The sequence below is a fragment of the Cuculus canorus genome, chromosome 4 (assembly GCF_017976375.1).
Source record: "Cuculus canorus isolate bCucCan1 chromosome 4, bCucCan1.pri, whole genome shotgun sequence".
Lineage (NCBI taxonomy): Eukaryota > Metazoa > Chordata > Aves > Cuculiformes > Cuculidae > Cuculus > Cuculus canorus.
In genome coordinates, this window is record NC_071404.1 from 50,940,912 (window position 1) to 50,959,747 (window position 18,836).

Below are 18,836 nucleotides of genomic sequence, written 5' to 3' on the forward strand. Positions count from 1 at the left end.
GTTCTCTGTTACTCACAAATGAACCTGATAACATGATTTTGTTAGATGAGCCCAGCATGCCCCATAGTAAAGGTTGTTTTTCTTATTAATACATAGTTTGATATTTATAAACATTATCTTAAGGAAAATAATGGAATTACTTTTTTTCTTTCTTTATTTTCATCATGCTTTGGGTCTCAGTATCACTGAAAAGTAGCGAAAATGTGCCATGACGGGAGTGGGAACCCTAACTTTAGGCTCTCATTTTGTTATGTTGAGCTGTACTGAACAAGAGTGAATTCCTACAGAAACAGATTGTACACTCAGGTAATCAAAGGTTGTATCTGAAGAGGACTGAATCAACACTATCTGTTTCCTAGACGACTTTTCAACCTTACAGATGTTCTTTTAATGGAATATAATCTGTACAGCAAAGGTGCATGCTAGTGTGGTGTTTATATCAATGCTCTGGGCTGGTTCAAAGCTCAAACTGTTCAGAAGTTTGGAGTAAAAAACCGCATTCAAAGGAAGATTTACTAGTTGACAAAGTCCAGGCACAGCAGACAATTGTATGACTTGACTAATGCAATATCTATGTGGCTTGTGTGTGTGCATTTGTGTTCATGCAAGTGCAGAAATGAAGGCCTCAATAGTGAAAGATACACAGCATTCTCTTAATTCCCAGCCGTAGGAATAGATCATACTATGCAGCAAACCGCACATGAGGAAAAGGGCTTCGAGTGTCTGTTTGCTCTAGGTAGGAAGAGATTAGTGAAAGGGCACACCAAGCTCTTCTAATGAGCAGAAATTAAGTTGCTTTACATTCTACCAGAGATGCCGGGAAACCCAATTCAAATAGTCATGTTTAAGTTAAAGCCTTGATAACAGTAGGCATGGACACAAAAAGCTAGAGGAAAACTTGTATAGCTTAAACAGAGGCTAGTTACACTTGCAAATGAACATTCTAAGTGAGGTTTTAAATACTTTTCTGGTTAATTTAATAAAAGTCATCCTGATGTGTTACTAGACTCTCAATAGTTGGCCAGATGAGGTGCGTGGAAGAGAGCAAACAGAGACAGAGGAGGAATTGCTCATGCTGGAGAAGAACCGGTGCTGGCAGCTCAAGCAAAACAGGATCAAAGAGGAGATTGCCTTTAGGTGAGGTAAGCTAAATATTTTGCCCTTTTTTTCTGTTTCTCCCCTTTCCGTCTTAGATGGAAGCATTTGCTTCACTTTTCTCATAAGATAAATAGAGATATGAAGCAAACTGTTTATTTTGTATTAATTCTAATTGGTCTGGTTTTAATTATCTTTCTTTTGTTATGGTTGTACTATGGATAACACTATGCAGATGTATGCAAAGAATAGAAAGTCTTTTGCTCTGACTCATAAAGAAGTTGAACATAAAATGCAGCCTGCAGCCCTCCTCTCATTCTTGGTCATTGGCTCTGAGCAGAGGAGTTCCATTACAGCACTCTACACAGCCTTTTGACCTGGAATATGGACAAAGAGAAATGCGGACTGGAATAAGGCAGAGACTGCAGGTAGTATGCTCTTGTTGTGAACACAATATTCAGTGCCTCAAACCTACAAAGCCCTGACGCACGTGCTTCCTCTTAAACGTGCAAGAATACCTCTTGACAATAAGTGCTTTATTAGGGTTTGATTTCAAGCAGTCTGTCACAGACATCTTTAAAATAATTTTTGTAAGGCAAGTTTAGCAATATTTATATTCTTAACCTTTTTAAAAATAATTATTGTTTTGAAATTGAGCAGGCTACTTCTCCTTGCAGACTCAGGCAACGTGCACAATTCCTGAGCTCCTCACATTTGTCACTTTATGTAGAGGAGGCGGTTTATCAAAAAGAGTCACAACATTATTATTATACATGGCTGACTTTGTGGAAAGTAAGATGTTTGAATGATCTTGAATCAGTGCAGTTATTTATGTGAGTCTAGTGTGAGTCTTCTCCTGAAAGTTACGGCTCCCTAAGAGCCAGCAGTGGCAATTTTTAATTCTGGACCAGCGACATATTTAGTATTTGACATGCTATATGTTTGCATAGCTAAAAATAGCTGATATCATTGGGACTATGCTATCCTGCTGTTTCCCAGGTCTGTATGTACATGCCATACACCCCATAGTGTAACAAAGCTATCCTCAAGTCCACAGCATTGACCTCTCAGTTCTTGCATGGAGGTCTAAGTTGTCAAACCTAAAACATATCACTGATTTGGAACAGGCAGATACAAGCTAATAGTGAAGACTTATGCTGGCACTAGAGGAGGAAATAGATATTTATAGATGTTGTGAAAAGAGGCCATCTGAAGATGGTTGTGTTGGAGTCTGGTGCAGACACAGGAGCCAAGAGGAGGACCATGCCCTGACAGAGTGGGCTCTGCAGGGCTCAGCTGCAATTGCCACTGGGCTTGGCCTAGATGGCTGCAAATGGTAACTGCTGCACCTTCTTATGAGAAAGCAGCTGCTGTTTTTCTAGGGGATATTTTAAGGCACCTTGTGTTTTGTTACAGTTTTCCCCTCTCTAATAGTAGAGAGGATTTCTTTGCATCATGTCCTTGGCTTTGTTCACCGGTCTACCCACGGCAGGAGTGATTTCCCTTCTGTAAGGCCATGGAGGAGCCAAAAGCAGTGCCGTGGAAATGAGTCCAACAAAATGTCAAAACAGGTTGTATGCAGGTAGTGCCAAGCAGCTATTTACCTGTCAGGAATTAGAGCTGATAGACCACCTTCGTGTTGGAGACTTGGCTTTACCTGTTAAAACCCCATGTGAGAATTACACTGTGTGCAAGAAACACATGGCCTGGAGTTTTACAAGTGAGTCTCAGGTATCCCAAATACACCGGAGCACAATAAGAAATAAAAGATTTACAGAAGAATTTAATTCAGTGTCAAATAACTCTAACAAAACAGATATCCCAGAACTTGCTGGGGTAACTTGCCAACTTTGGCATAAAATCTTTGCAATGAGGCAAAGGAGGACACAGATATCTGCAAAGAAACTGCGTTCTGTAGCTGTGGTTCCTAATTTATGTCCATCCAAGGCAGGATCAGCCCTGTCACATTTATCGTATGCTTGCATTTCAGGGGTGGTTTGTGCTGCTTTTGGTGTTTCATGGGGCTTCTGGCTTTCCTTCTCCCTGGGAAAATTGCAAGAAAATGTATGCAGCACGGTGTAAAAGGGAGAGGTGACAGTAAATATTTGCAATGGTACACATCTCACATTACAGATGCTGTCTAAGCCTTCCAAGCTTCTCTTTAGAAATGAGATAGCATTACAATGCATTTGCATAGGGAATATCTAGGAAGAAATTAAGTGAAATTATTTAATTGTTAACAGCTGGAGACTTTTTTTTAAAAAATTACAAAGCTGTAGAATTGAAAGGGGCTTGGCGGTTCTGCCTTTTTTAAGAGACTGCAGGTAAAACTGCAGTATAAAATTATATTCTATTACATTTGCTCAGAATTTGGAGTCTCTCTAATATATACTGCCTGTGTAACTTACAAATGTCAGAGCTCTTCCCAGCAGATTTCACCTGTAATATATTTAATGTATGGCACTTATGCATAGCTGAAATTACCCTTCTTAGATAAGTTTCAACAGGGATTTACAGCCCTTGTTACAGGAATAGTTCACGCTGGCATGTGGTGTGAGTTTACCCAAGTGGACCGAGATGAAGGGAAGCATTACCTCAGATCTTTATATGATTATTTGCCCATCTGTGTAGTCCTTCTTTGAATATCACCAAGATAGGAAATATAAAATGGCTTCAAAATGTTGAAGTCTTTAATTTGAAAGTAAACAAAACAGTGAAATCTGAAACTAATATTATGGGGGAAAGATTTTGATATGATTAGTCAAATTCCAGTGAAGGCAAAACTCAAGCTCTGAGGGAAGCGTTAAAGTGATCACTGCACTGCTTGCTTGCTGGGTGCTGGGATTGTCAGCAGGGCTAGGATTGGTTTGGGTGTTTTTTTTCTGAAACACTAAAATTGAGAAGCTGGAACAAGAGAGGCGGTTGGGATGTCTGTGGCCTCTCCTCAGGCTCCTGGTCTGCCTCTTTGTGACAGAAAAGGAGCCAGAAAGGATCACATCCACTCTTATACAGTCTGCCTGGGCAGTGGAAGCTGAAGTCAAAACCTCAGGTATTGTATTCCTGGTGTGTTCCCACTCTTGCCAAGCTTAAACTACAAAAGCGAGGTAGATGGGAGAAGCCTAGTTACAATTGCCATTTAATCGATGAACATTTCAGTCCTGTTCACTTGGCTGTTTTTGACTGTCAAGGCAGGGCAGGAGCCAGCCCTCCACCCCAGCCCAACCACGTCCTGCACCTTGCACTGGCGCAGCTGTCTCTGCCTGCAGTTCCAGGCCAAAGAAAATATTCTGCAAAAAGCATAAAGGTTAGCTCATCTGTTGCTTATAGCCTGCAGTCTTTGTTCACAACAGCTACTATATTGGGAGTTTTCTTGGAATACATAGTTATAAATGGTAATGAAGTTCTCAGAAATATCATTTCAACTCCCTGTACTTGTAACTGATGCCAGTGTGTTTGGGCTCTGATCAAATTTTCCAGCCTTGCCCTCATCTTTGAGGCACTTTGCTTCCTTCCTCCCCACAGACAAAAGATGTCAGGCTATAAAATGCAAGGGGGCAGCAATCTGGCAGAAGAATGGGGTTTGTCATACGTGTTTCAATGCTTGTCACATCTCCCAGGAGATGCTTGTTAGCCAACTTGAAGTGACTGCATTTGCATGCAACACCAAAGGACAAATGTGCCCTTGAAGTGATCAGCCTGCAAATCATGCTGGTCCAAGGAAAGGATGACTTTTTTTTTTTAATAGAGAATGGAAAGTAAAATGGATTTGACAGGAGCTTTTCAGAAAGCAAACCAATTAACAGAGAAAAGTTCTTTATTTAGAAAATGTCATTGGCTATTCAAGAATAGAGAAATGGGAATTGAAAGGGATATCACACTTAAACTTTAACTAGCGGTTTGCAGACACTTTCTTTGGATATCCTCTTTCCTAGCTGATATTTCCTCTGATTTATTCCACTGCAGAAGTGGATCATTTCAATGAGTTTTATGTAAGCCCTCTTGGCTGTTTTACAGTGCTCTGCATGTTTCAATATATTCCACTGTTAAAAATTTTAAAAGTAGGTGGGGAAAGAGGAAATTTCTTGTTAATATATAACAATTTCTGAAGTCAATGCGCCTGGACTCAGTTTTTCAGGGCATTTTTCCAGACGTCTAACGATGTCAGAAAATAAAAATAGCCAACTAGCAACCTTTCCTACAAAGCCCTCTGCAACCCAGAAGTTTCATGGCCTTAATCAGGTCCTTTTCTATCATCACTGGGGAGAAACTGAAAAAACTATCAGAGGCACACAGAAAAAAAATAGAAGTGCTGTATAAAACTTCTATAGATGACTAAGTCTGCTAAAGCAGAAAGAGTTGAAATTAATGTGTGATCTTTCTGTTAACATCAGCACAATCATGGTTGATCAAATGGTGTAGCTGAGATTTGGTTGTGAAAATACTGGAAAGCTCTGCTGAGCATTTGTATTCATTTACAGTTGGCCACAGGAAGGGCAGCAATCTCAGCACAGACACCAGGCTGGTGCTACAATTGCTATTACACATGCTGTAGACAAACAGAGGTACATCTGGAAGCAGTATATGCAGTTCCAGGGGTTTTCTGCTAAGTTCACATCCAAGTGATGAGAGAAAAACCTTGGATTTGACAAAAGAAACTACTCATTTTCAAATGTGTATTTTGGATCGTAGATAAGAAAAGTTCTTTTTAATTGTCTGGCTTTTGAGGAAATGCAGTAAAATCATGTACATCTTATAAAACGTGCAACTTGTGGGTTTGCCCACAGGATTTATTGCAATGTATTTCAGAATTTCTATCCTGTTGGGATATTTAGTTGCTTGAAGAGGTTGTGTAGTTTCCATTCTTGAAGATTTTTGAGACCCAACTGAATAAAACCCTGAACAACTTCATGCGACTCCAGTTGGAGCAGGAGGTTAGGCTAGATACCTCACCCAGTCCCTTTCAAAGTGAATTATCCTGTTACCCTATCAAGCACTCAAAGAAGAATTTTTTTTTGTCATGATTTTAGGCAAAGTAGTGTGTTTCTGTGTGAGAAATGCTTTTTCTTGATGAAAACAAGGAGTTAACTGTATTCATACACAATTTTACAGTTTCCAGGAAATGTTGCCGAAAATATCATATCAAACCACCTTCCATCTCATTAATAGCCTTCTATGATTTTAAATATGAATAATATTACAAAATGTGGAAGTTAAATAAATTATGAAACACAAGAGCAGTTAATGATCGAGTAGCTTGGCAAATGAAGTAACAGTATAGTGTGAACTATATTAGCTTAGCAAATTGAGCTACGTGTATTATTGATAATAGCCTATGCTGGATCAACATTATGGGCTCTGTAGTTATTGCTAAACCTGAAGAGCCAATATGGAATACTTTCAGGACCACCTCATTCATCCCACCTATGATATATGCCAGCTGCCAGATGTTCTCTATTAAATGCTTATTCATGTCTTTCTTTATTCTTATCCTTGGTTCAGCTGATAAGAAAATACTTCTGCTGCTAATCTTTATTATAGTATTTTTTTCTGTCAGTTACTTTGTATTGTTATTACTTACACATTTCCAATAATATATCTGAAGAAAAATGGATATACAAGAGATGGAATCTGAAATCTTATGCTTGTGCCATTCATAATAATTCACACTCTTCAGTAAAATATTATTTTGATTGACCAAAGCTGTTAAAATAAGCACAGAGAAGAGGCTTTACATCTTGCCTTCGTATGTACGTGCATCTTGTTTTAACATGACTGCAGCCCTACATATTAATGTTCACAGAAAAGTGAACATTTGTTCCACAGAAGTAGCGTGCCACATATTAGCTTAGCAGCTGAAAGATGAGTAAATTCAATAGCAAATGAAAAATGAAGTTAGGTAAAGGGAAAGATCAGCTGAGTATTTAGTGGTTCAAAGTGTTTTAGACCTCAGCTGTTTTGGGTTTGAACACAAGAAAATAAAACTACACAGGCTGGATGTGAAATCTCTTCCATCTGGTTCAAACAGGAAGCCAAATTTTTTGTCATCTTGTTAGCTATGAATTTTTCAAACATGTTTTCCATAGATCCATTCTGAGTTTATTGTGAAGCCTTCCAGAGGTCACGGTAGAAGTCACTGTAAATAGATTAAATTACTGTTCCTGTACAAAGAGAGGAGTGTATACAGTCACTGGAGTAATCCCAGTCTACTGGCTTCCCAACCTTTTGTGGTTGTTTCAAATAACAGACTGAAAATCTGCATCTACATTTCTTTTGCCTTTGAATTTTTCCAAGCAAGCTATCAATTTCTCCTTTACCTGCACAGAGCTACCCAAATCCTCTTATTTAATGATACCGATTTATTTTATTGTACTGATAACTAGAAGGAACCAAACTAAGGTGAAGTCAGAGTGACACCAGGATGTACTTTATATCTTTTGGTTCATTAAAATGCCAGCTGTTTTGAAAACAACATGACAGAAGACTCCTGAGAAGCTACATCTAACAGACTGCAATTCAAATGCAGTAGAGAGTTTGTGTATTGTGGACTGTTGTTGGCATCTAAAGGAGCATGTAAAATATTGATTAAAGATTAACAATCTTTACAAGAAAGATATGAAGTAGAGAAGAATAAGTTGGATTCTTAGTGCTTTCCTATAATTGTTTAATGTTCAGGCCCTGTCCTGTCTCTTCTGGTCTCATAAAGAGATAGTAAAGCAAATATATTCAAAGGTTTGAAGTGTGTATTACTGCAAGTAGACTTATGTATAGTATCAAACTTTAAAGTGTTGTGATTTAGAAAGAGATAGACCTACTTTTAGGTACAGAAAAGCATTCAGCATCAACAGTAGCACTAGATATAAAGTTTATTTCTGAAAAAATTTGCAATAGATGTCATTTAATGATTGATTCTGAGATTAGGATTTCACCATATGAATTCACAACACAAGAGAAGGAGTAACGTGTCTATTTCTTTATCTATAAATCAGTTCCGAGATAAAATAAGAAATCCTTGTTTCTAAGTTTGATGTCTGTCACTTGCAGAACTGGAAAAAAAATCCATGTCTGAGGACTTTGTGCTCGCATTGGCAACACATATACTAAAATTGGAATGATACAGAGAAGATTAGAATGGCCCCTGCGCAAAGAATGACATGCAAATTCATGAAGCGTTCCATATTTTTTTAAGAGGGACTACTCATAAAGGCTTGAGGGCATAGGACGAGGGGCAACGGGTATGAACTGGAGAGGGGCAGCTTTAGACTAGACATGAGGAAGAATTTCTTCACCATGAGAGTAGTGAGACACCGTAAGAAGTTGCAAAGGGAAGCTGTGGATGCCCCATCCCTGGAGGTGTTCAACGCCAGGTTGGATGGGGCCTTGGGCAGCGTGATCTAGTGGGATGTCCCTGCCCATGGCTGGGGGGGGGTGGATTAGATGATCTTTAAAGTCCCTTCCAACCCTGATGATTCTATGATTCTATGATTCTACGATTTAGCTTTATTCCCACGCCCTCCACGCTCCTTTGCATACGACGGTGCCCACAGTGGTGCAGGAGCGCCCAAGTAGATCCCAACCAGTGCCTCAACCTTCCCACCTTGATGACTGGGCAGTAAATAACAACAAAGAGAGAGAGGATGGAAGCCTTTTTACTCTTCCTGGCAGTTCTGTGATGGTGTCTGCAGTCCTGTGACCCCTCGCAATGTCTACCTTTGAGCAGGAGGCTCTTTTGGGAAACTTCTGATTGCCTTGCTGTGACAGGTGTGTTCCACCTCCCTACTTTTCCCAAACTTTCCTCTCCCATGAGGAATGGCTGGGAGAGCTGAGACTGTTTGGCCTGGAGACGAGAAGGCTCACATGTCATCAACGTATGTCAATCCCTGACGGGACGACGCATAGGAGATGGAGCCAGGCTTCTTTCTGCGGTGTCCAGTGACGGGGCAAGAAGCAGTGGGCACCAAGTGAAACACGGGAGATGCTGGGTGAACATCAAGAACGCCCTTTTGACTCTTACGGTGACCAAGCACTGCCACAGGTTGCTCAGAGCCGCTGTGGAGCCTCCAGCCTTGGAAATATTCAGAAGCGGTCTGCCCGTGGCCCTGGATGGACAGGTCTAACTGATCCTGCTGGAGCAGGGGGGGATGGAGCGCATCCCCTCTGGATGCTTCTCCCCCTCCCAGCCACTGTCGAGCGTGGAGGGCTGTACCACTGGCAGGGCACCATGGGGGGGTGGGGGTGGGTGCAGTTGCCTGTGGACCCCTGACCCTCCAGGAACATTGCTGATGCCATCTGGTTGAGGGGACCCCAGGCACGGGATGAGGAGGGGAATTGAACCCAGGGCTCACCAGGCGGGGTGGAAGGCGGTCCCTGTGCCCAAGGGCCAGCCGGTCCCCTCAGGCAAGCAGCACGTTGGGCAGGAACGAGCCCCAAGAGCCCTTCTTCTCCCACCTTTGGGTACCTTTCCAGCCACACGTGCCCCCCACCCCCGCCAAAACCTGCCATAGTTGGCAGCCCCCCTCGGCCACAGTCACCATCACTATGACATCACACGGGTGCCGTGCTGTCCCCAGCCACCCGACGCGCTCTTGCTCGGGACCTAGCAAAGCTGTGTCCGGTGCAGCTGGCTCAGAGCTCACTGAGCTTCGAGGCGTTTGCATGGCAAACATGTCTGGAAGGAGAAGCAGCCAGAGGAGTGAGGCAAGTGGCCGCGGCCCTTTGCACGGGACAGCACAGAGACGCTTCCCGCAGCCACCAAAGACGAAGGCACCTCCCAGGAGCCTGAATCAGGGTCGTCGGCCATGGAAGAGGAGCAACGCCACCTCCCATGCCGTGGGGGAGATTGGTCGTCCTCCTCTGGGCAATGGTGTGCGGTGTGTGACCGTAGACCCAGCAGGGAGCAGACAGGAGAGTGGCCGCTTTCGTTTGAACCGAAGAGCGTTTGCTTCAGGTTCAAAAGGGAGGAGCGTGGAGGCCAAGCCTGTCCCTGCGCCAGGGAGCAGCCAGGCAAGTGGCTGCTCCCCTCTGAATCGGCCGGCGCTGGCTGTAAGCGTAGACAAGAGCCACGTGGATCCCAGGCAGAGTTCCCTGCCAAGGAAGAGCCAGAGCAGCCAGAAGAGTGGCTGCTCACCTTTCAAGCAGAAAACATTGGCTTCAGGTGCAGCAGGGCACAGCATGGAGTCCAAGCCTGTCTCCATGCCAGGGAGCAGCCAGAGCAGGCAGGCGAGTGGGTGCTCACCACTGAAGCGGGCAGCATTGGCTCCAGGTCCAGGAGGGAAAAGAGCGGAGTCCAAGCCTGCCCCCGTGCCAGGGAGCAACAAGCGAAGCAGCGGCTCACCTCTGAAGCAGAGAGCATTGGCTGGAAACGCAGCAGGGGCCAACACGCGTCCCAAGAAGAGCTCCCTCCCAAGGACCTTCTGGAGCAGCGCCGAGGCCAAGCCCGTCTCCGTGCCAGGGACCAGCCAGAGCAGCCAGGCCAGTGGCTGCCCACCTTTGAAACGGGCAGCCTTGGCTTTAGGTCCACAAGGGAATCCTGTGGATCCCAAGGATGTCATCACGTCACCTGCCAAGAGACGCATTGCCTGTGCTGATGCAAGGCAGGTACCTATGAGCAGACGGTGGAAGAGGATGGAGGCCTGGCGTGCCTTTCTGTGGAGGTGCGCTGTGCGTGTGAGTTGCAGGCACAACCACACTGCAAAAGATGATGTGGAGCCCATGGAGGTGGATCCTCCGGACGATGGCGTGGAGCCAATGGAAGTGGATCCGCCTCAGTAAGAATTGTCCATGGCAGTGGATCCACCTGCCACAGCGATCACCTGGCAGTAGTACCCCAACTGCCTTTCACAAAGCAAATTTGGAAATACCAAGGACTTCAGAGGAATGGCTTACCAATCTGCTCAACCCTTTTCTGGACAACGTCACGAGAACGAAAAGAAACCGTCCAGCTTGTCAGAGAACGGCAAACATCGAGCAGTCACACAAGGGCAATTGAGCTTGTCCAGCTTGCTCTATGCGCTGCTTTCCTCAGCATGAAAAAGCCTTCTTCTCCAAGACAATACTGCAACAACGAAGATAGACGTCCAGCTTACTCCATTTAAGCCAGAAACTCTTAACCCTTTGTATCATTCCTGAGACTTGTATGTGTTTGAACAAGCCAATTTGATTAAAAAGAAGTGATTACAACAGCTCTTGATTGAATAAGGGTTGGGTGATGACTGTGGATAAGATACTAGTTGCTTAAATACGTCACACAAGCCTACATATGACCCAAGACCCAAATTCGAACAAGACCACAGTTAGCAATGACACATGTGTAGCAAATAACACCCAGATATAAGTGATAGTAACACGCAGGTAGAACACAGAGTTAAGATCAAAATACCGAAAGACAGCGATGGCTAGCGTGAGATCAGAAGCCAACACGCGTGTGCATATGAGGGGGCATGCCCGACTGGGAGGGAAAAGAGAGGTCAATTTTCAGCTGATCCCGGGAAAGTTTTCCCCGGTGCCCCGCCCTTGCCTTGGATTTTCATAATAATTTGTGGAATTTTAAGTGATGCTTGGGCGACTGAAGGCATTAAGTCAAACTCTGCTAGTTGGCAGAGAGAAAGTTCTTGCTCAGCTTGCCAAAACCAAACTACACGTGCCCAGTAGGAGTGGTGATGGGAGTGGTTTGCCTCGGAGGCCAGGAGGAGGCGGGTAGCGTTAGGTGTGGAGGTGGGTTTTAGTCTTGTAACGATTTGACAGTGATGTTAGGAGAAGCACGGATCACCTGGGGAGCTGGATGGTCAGAGCAGCAGCTACGATTCACCTTCTTGGCAGATAACTGGGCAGTCGGACCAGTCTCCTTGCTGATGCTTGCTGACAGCAGGGGCTGGCTACATTTGTCTCCAAACGTCCCGTCGTCCACCTCACAGGGCAAGAGGTCCTCCCTGCATTCCTTTGTGATAAGAAGCGTGCTGCCCCTGTGCGTGTTGCATCTCCACTGACTTCGCTTTTGAAGAAAACCTGCCTTTTACGTATATTTTAGGGTTCCCATTTCTCCACACATTTAGCTTTATTCCTGCAATTCCAGCCACTCTCCGTGATCTTTGAAAAGTCATGGCAGTCAGGAGAAGTCGCTGGTGATTGGAGGAAGGGTAAAGTTGTGCCCATTTTTAAAGAGGGTAGAAAAGACGACCCTGAGAACTACCGACCTGTCAGCCTCCCCTCTGTGCCTGGGGAGATCATGGAACAGATCCTCCTCAAAGCTATGCTAAAGCACATGGAGGACGTGGAGGTGATGAATGGCAGCCATCATGGCTTCACCAGGGGAAAGTCCTGTCTGACCAACCTAGCGGCATTCTGTGATGGGATGATCACATCAGTGGGCACTGGAAAACCAATAGATGGAATGTGTCCGGACTTCTGTAAAGCCTCTGACACGGTCGCCCGCAACATCCTTCTCTCTAAAGTGGAGAGAGGTGGATTTGATGGCTGGACGGTAAGGTGGATAAGAAACGGGATGGATGGTCATATTCAAAGGGGAGTGGTCAATGGCTCAAAGTCCAGACGGAGATCTGTGACGAGTGGTGTCCCTCAGGGGTCCGTCCTGGGACCGGTGCTGTTTGACATCTTTATCAATGATAGTGGCAGCGAGATTGAGTGCACCCTCAGCAAGTTTGCAGGTGACACCAAGCTGAGTGGTGCAGTTGCCACACTGGAAGGACAGGATGTCATCCAGGGGGTCCTGGACAGACTGAAGAATTTGGCCTGTGAGAACCTCATGAGGTTCAACAAGGCCAAGCGTAAGGTCCTGCACCTGGGTCAGGGTAATCCCCGTTTTCAGTACACGATGGGAGACGATGTCACTGAGAGCGGCCCTGCAGAGAACGACTCGGGGGTGCCGGTCGGTGAGAAGCTCGACACGAGGCGGCAGTGTGCGCTTGCAGCCCAGAAGGCCAACCGTATCCTGGGCTGCATCAAAAGAAGCGTGGCCAGCAGGTCGAGGGAAGTGATTCTGCCCCTCTGTTCCTCTCTTGTGAGACCTCATCTGGAATCCTGTGTCCAGTTCTGGAATCGTCAATGTAAGAAGGATGTGGAGCTGTTGGAAAAGGTCCAGAGGAGGGCTACGAAGATGATCGGAGGGCTGGAGCACCTTCCCTACGAGGACAGGCTGAGAGAGTTGGGCTAGTTCAGCCCGGAGAAGAGAAGGCTCGGAGGAGATCTTGTAGCGACCTTCCAGTCCCTGAAGGGGGCCTACAGGAAAGCTGGGGAGAGGCCATTCGTAAAGGCTTGTGGGGATAGGACGAGGAGCAACGGGTATGAACTGGAGAGGGGCAGCTTTAGACTAGACATGAGGAAGAACTTCTTCACCACAAGAGTGGTCAGACACTGGAAGCAGTTGCCAAGGGAAGTTGTGGATGCCCCATCCCTGGAGATGTTCAAGGCCAGGTTGGATGGGGCCTTGGGCAGCCTGATCTAGTGGGAGGTGTCCCTGCCCATGGCAGGGGTGTTAGAACTAGATGATCTTTAAGGTCCCTTCCAACCCAAACTATTCCCTGATTCTGTGACTTTTCGGTGCTCAAAAAAAATTTCTTTGTGGACTGAAACACTCCTTTGCATCTGCTGAAGTACTACAGGTGAAAATAATAGAGAAAAATAAAGAAGATTTTTTTTATAGGTGATTCAGATTTCTCAAAGTAGTCTGAAGTTTTAAATGTTAGAAAAAGTTGAAAGAATTCCATTATTGAATAGATAGGGGCACAATGCTAATTGATTGTATCATACCTCTTCCAAATTATCACATAGGTTCACACTCCCATGAAGTGTGCTTGTGGGTATATACATACGTAATACATACATGTATATACGTATGTGCATGAATTTCTGTAAGATGAAATGGCCTTTTCCCTGGGTTATGCCCAACACACTCATTTAATTATTCAGCAAGGACACACACTACCAAGTTCTTGGACCTTTTTCTTTTATTTCTTTTTCTTTGTAAAAGCTTTGATACTTTTTGGCACTGCTTCATATAGTTAGTAGAGTACATTTAATGGGGCAAAGGCATTTATACTACTCTTTAAAATGTTTAACAGAGTTTCTATATAATTTTTCAACATGTTCTGTTTGTTTATTTTTATATATTTTTGGTATAAAGAGGTGACATTGTGGTTTTATTACCTTGGTGCTGTCACTGTTAAAAATGTATTGGTCCTTCAGTTATGTGCCCGTATTTTGGGGGGCTTATATTCTAGATATGAAACTTCATTCCCAGTGGGTGTCCTGATACAAATGCCCCAGTAAGATGCAAATCGTGATTTTCTTTAACTAAATTTAAAAGAAATTGTTTTGGCAAATTTAAATAGCACAAAATCCATTTTGAGATATTTTTTCACAAGCGCACCAGAAAAAATATAGGTTTTATTTGAACAGTTAAACGATTGATCTATTACTTCTCAGATACTTAATTATCTTAATTGTAATAGAACGTAGTTTGAGACGAGACTGAAGGTTCAGGCTCCAAAAGTGACATTCAGTTACTGAATAATGTAGCCTTACTTTTACCATTACGTGAGAAGTGCAACTGGACTGGACACTAAATGTAAAGAAATAGTTTTTTTATATAAAACGAATGAAAATTGAAGTGCATAGAATCTGGATTTTCTCATATACTGCAAATGGGGAAAATATTACATGTTTGGTCTTTTGAGTTTAAAATAACAGCAATATATTAGTCACTATAATCACATGCATTGTCTGTATTTCTGTTTGCATGATCGATTCTGCCAATTAAATATACTTGATTCAATGTAGATTCTTGGAGAGGATTGACCAGTAATTAGGACTTAGTTATAAAATTCACAAGAAGGAGCTGCATTGAAGTGTTGATAGCTTGCACGCAGAAGTCAGACATCATTATTTGAGTTTTGTAAGTATAGATGTCTTACGAATTCAGTGAATGCGAGTGTACTAGACCACCTTCTAGACATCTGGTGGGTGGCAACGCAAATGCTTTTTACTGCCTAAGTTCCAGTCTGTTGCACATCTCCATAGAAAGAAATGTTTCATGGTTAACACAACTTGCAGTCAGATTCTGTTTCTGACTCTGCTGAACTTTACCTTTCAGTAGGCAAGGGGACAGCTACAGCAACAAGCTCCTTAGCATCTGGAACCTCTTTCTCACTGCTGCGTGTATTTTGCAAAGATTTTGTTAAATTTTTTTTTGGCAAAAATGATGTAGCAAGAGGCCAGCAGCACTGTTACGCTGTAGTCTACAAGTCCTCCTCCCAAACAGTGCTGAGAAGCTGGAGCAGTCAAGTCCAACACAACAACAAAATGACAACTACGGCAACTGTATTACAGAGACCAGAGCACTGTCAAAAGTCAGGGCCAGTATCTGAGTACCAGCATCCAAATGTTCCAAAGGTCCCAAAGAGTTCAAGGCGGAGTCAAAAGCCAGTTTTAATTCCAGTTGGTCCAGACAAGGCCCACCAGTGATTTCAAGTTTAGTGCTATTCCCAGATGTGGGATAACTCATTAAAAGGGTCCAGTGCTTGGAAAGAGACCAGCATTAAAGACATATTTGCTACTTTTCTGGTCTTACTGAAGGTGGCTTCTCTTTCTCAGAACAAAATGTTCAAAGTATATCTATTACATTTTAGATGTCTTCTGGTGGCACAAAAAATCATTCCAGAATTGTCAGTGTGTCATTAACGTACATGCAGCATATATAAAATTTATGAATGTGCCTATAGGTACATAGATAAATACATACATGTATACCTACATATATAGATATCCAAGAAGTTAGGAGTAGAGGTAAAATATGTAGGAGGCCACTATATAGCGTATTTTACTCAATTTGCAGAATGAAGCATCACTTGTGCATCCATTCTAGGAGAAGCTGATGGAAAATGAGCAGATTGCAGTAAGTTATTCATACTACATGATATTCTAAACTGATAGGAGATGGGTAAGTACAGCACCAACTACCTTTTCCCTGCTAAGGATTTACTCTTCACATCTTTGGACAAACGCCATCACTTCTGGAGTGCACGGAGCCTTGTTCCACATAAGAACGAGCTTCCCCATAAAGGTGTGCACAGCCAAGAAGCAGGCCACATCCTCCTCTTGTTTGTCACTGGTTTCTCTGCCTCAAGAACAGCCAATAATCCTTGCCCATCCTTGCAGGCTTGGGATCAGCAGTGTGGAATATAATAGTTCATAAATCACAGCATGTCAAGTTTTGCTGATTATTTAACTGCCGGACCCGAAAGTCATGTGCTGTCGATGAACAGCCAGTCTGAGCTCCGGCTAATGAAAGAAACCATCAGTTTCCTGCTGACATTTGGAATCTGCTGTCTCAGAAACCGTCATTTGTAATGCATGACTGAAAGCCTTCTTTCAATTAGGGATCTGTGCCATTGGCTACCAGCTGTGATGCTGTGGAGTTTGCTGTGACAGGGTACTCCCTTTTCCCAGACCAGAGTCTCCGCTTAGTCTCTTGACAGCCTGCCAAGCTTCGCAACTGGAATGTGTGAAGTTCAGCTTAGAAACAGTTTCTTTCCATTATTTGTGCCTGTTTTGATCTAGTATGTGAAACAGGTTTCTTACTTTTGTTAAAGGATTCTTGGCAGATTTAAGTTCATTATATAGCCTAGCATCATCAAATGACAGCCTAGGAATGAGTAACAGACACTTTTCCTGAGATACAGAATTCCTTGCTGCAGCCATGCATTGGTGACGTGGTAGCCACCACTATATGACCACAGTGATGGCAACAAAGGCATCATGAATGTGACAAAACCAAAACCAGATGTAATGGGCTCTGAAGGGATATGATACAGAACTGGCCTCCCACGCCTTAAAAATGATGGGGAAAGCATTCGTCCTGGCACAACCACACTGTCATGGAAATCCTTTCCTCCATAAGCACAACCCAGGACTATCCTCCCTGAGGGTAGTCATAGCTATTGTCAGTATTAGTCTGTCTTCTCCATTTACACGCTGCTATGTTGCGGGCAGGCCCTGTCTGGCTAACGTACCACTAAAGCATATTACACAGCTCTTCTTATGGCTAATCTACCAAGGATGACCATGGAGACAAGCTAATGGATGAAATCCTTTTATTTGAGGGGCTTTGAAACTGTAGTTTGGGATTTCATTGCCACTGTCAGCATAGCAAGAAAAAAGTTACAGGTGGTAATGCCTAGAAGGTGCCAACTGCTGTGAACTTTGGAAATTTGGAAGGAACTTCTGAGAAAAATTACATGATGTATTTTCCATCTCTTTTGTGGGGTTTTTTTTTGTTGTTTTTTTTTTCCTAATATAAAATAATCTCCAAAAGAGAGCTGTCTGCTACTGCTACCAGCATGCAGTGCAGTGGCAAAGGACATTAAACAGTTTAGGAACCACCATTCAGAAGTGGTCTGGAAAAGCTGGCTAAACTGCTACTAAACTCTGGTGGTACCTGAACTTTCTAGGAGCTTTCCTGCTTAGTGTTAAGTTCTCCAGTTGTCTAGGGTTGTTATGTCTGAACATTCCACCCTAATCTTCATAGGACCAAGCAACCTAGCTGTTAGCATGGTAGTAAAACACATCAAGATCTTTAAACAGTGCATTTTCTCCCTGCAGTCCTCAGGAACAGTTGAACTTGTGGAAGAGGAGTCCACAAAATGGAACGTAACAGTTGTCTGTGCAAGCCAGTTCAAAGGGGTGACAAATCTGCATAGAGCTGGCAGGTTTTGCCATCAGTGCTGGTACCTACTCTCATAAATAGTGATTCCCTCTTAAAAAGCTAACAATAAAACCAAAAACCCCACCAACCCCAAAACCAAACAATAAAAGGCCCCACAGCCTGGTACTTACTAAAAGTGTTAGGTTCCTCGTGAAATTGAATTCATAGCTGCCACTGTTTTTAAAAAGACAGCTGGAGGAAGAGAAAAAGGCCTTAATTTCCATAATAGCATCCTAGTTAGATTATTCACCAAGTGAGAAGATGCCTTTGCTTCTTCCTGTATTGAAGGAAACCCATGGTCAGAATGTCCTGTCTCTGAAAAGCATCCCAGAGCTGTGCTATAGGTCTTTATATTTTGTTTCAATTTATTTTGCCTCTGGGTAAAATAAAAATAATAATTCTGGATTCACTGGCACAGATGAAATGTGCCACTTCATAGCCTGTGGAGCAGAGCTTCAACATGTGAAGAGTCTTGGTTTCTCACCTCATTATTTGTGTATTTCACAGCACCCAGTCCTTGGACAAGTTGCACGGGTGCATTCTTCAATGTGTAGATGGGCCTACACCTTCTGTCTTCCCTCTCCGATCCATCTTTAATCATTTTAAGTAAACCATTATGAGTGGGATGAGATCACTCCATTGTCTAAGCTCCTTCCCTCTGTTGAATCTCAGCTGCTTTCACTCCAGTTCTGATCCCCCAAACTCTCACTTCATGGTGAGGTACTGGTGCTAGCATACATGAAACAGGGCTCGTTGTCCCATGGGGCTTTACAGACCGAAGTCCTTCACTATGTCTCTAGTTACCTACCTCAGCTAGTAGAGCTCTGTCCCCTGGAATTGAGATCCTTATGCCCTGTAGGTGTAACCATGGTGAGAAGAAAGGGTCTTTCTTCTTAGTCCATAACCACATTTTGCAGAGGCAAACATAAATTAACCCTTAGCTTTGTATACCAATGTTTATCAACAGTTTGTCAAGCAGATGTTAGTGTGTGATAGACTGACTGTAGACAGTCCTATAACAAATCCT

The 18,836-nt window shown here is 43.5% G+C and overlaps 1 non-coding gene across 1 annotated transcript; it reads left to right on the forward strand.

The window, feature by feature from the left end:
• The first annotated feature begins 8,168 nt into the window (after positions 1 to 8,168).
• LOC128852209 (U6 spliceosomal RNA) lies at positions 8,169 to 8,276 on the forward strand. The gene has a single exon (XR_008449914.1). It is a non-coding gene; the product is annotated as a U6 spliceosomal RNA (small nuclear RNA).
• The last annotated feature ends 10,560 nt before the right edge of the window (positions 8,277 to 18,836 follow it).